Source organism: Crocuta crocuta, unplaced genomic scaffold, assembly GCF_008692635.1.
Source record: "Crocuta crocuta isolate KB4526 unplaced genomic scaffold, BGI_CrCroc_1.0 scaffold1, whole genome shotgun sequence".
Lineage (NCBI taxonomy): Eukaryota > Metazoa > Chordata > Mammalia > Carnivora > Hyaenidae > Crocuta > Crocuta crocuta.
The window spans coordinates 4,171,756-4,172,624 of record NW_027527930.1 but is presented as its reverse complement, the minus strand read 5'-3'; the positions used below and the strand labels follow the sequence as shown (position 1 = coordinate 4,172,624).

At 42.3% G+C, this 869-nt stretch overlaps 1 pseudogene; it reads left to right on the top strand.

Moving 5' to 3' along the window:
- The first annotated feature begins 355 nt into the window (after positions 1 to 355).
- On the top strand, positions 356 to 573 carry LOC144220520 (SNRPN upstream reading frame protein pseudogene; annotated as a pseudogene).
- The last annotated feature ends 296 nt before the right edge of the window (positions 574 to 869 follow it).

Below are 869 nucleotides of genomic sequence, written 5' to 3'. Positions count from 1 at the left end.
CTAATCATTCCTCTGGTGTTATCATGGATTGTGATATAACATCAATACAATTGAAAGAACATTCCTCCTGACATCTCCAGCCCATCATGGGTGTGATTAGGGGCTGGTGTCTAAGACTAGCAGCTACTACTATTATGTGATAGAAGCAGGTTGCAGGATTTACCATATCAGTGTTCATGGGTGGGTATGAGCTATCCTCCTTCCTTGGCACTAACATGGAGATAGAGTCCAAGTGTTGTGGTTAGCCAGAGTTTGTTGCCCTAAACAGCCGGTGGCAAAAGTAACCTGTGGTGGCAAGGTGGGGCAATCTCCGGAGATGCCTGATGGTCTGTTCTGAGGAGCGGCCAACAGTGTAATGGAGCCAGCCAAGGACTGCTTCCACCAGAGACAGACTACACAATAGCGCAGGATGTACCAGAGGTGGAAGTCCAACCCAAACATAGGATATCTTCACTGAGCAACCAAGATTGTCAGCTGTACCAAAGGGGATCTCAGCAGCAGCAAGTACCTGTGGCAAATTTCTAGCCAGAGCTGAAGCAAGCATTCTTAGCTGAGACAGTAAGAGATAGTTAGAGCAGTATTGGAAAATCCAGGTAGCTGATTTCTACGTGAAAAACCAGGCTCTATCTACTGTTTGAAGCTTCTGTCCCAAGCTTGCACTGTTTGTAGTAGAACCTGCATCATACCTTTATCTGTAGCTTTCACTAAGCTTTCAGTCTTAAGGATCCTGAAATACGTATTCATATTCAAGTAACTTTGAAAAGGTCAACAGAACATAATTTCTTATAAGAAATGCCTTAAAACTTAAGTTATTTTATTAGTAACTAAAAAATAACAGCCCAAATTGTTCTAAAAATTTGGCTAAAATA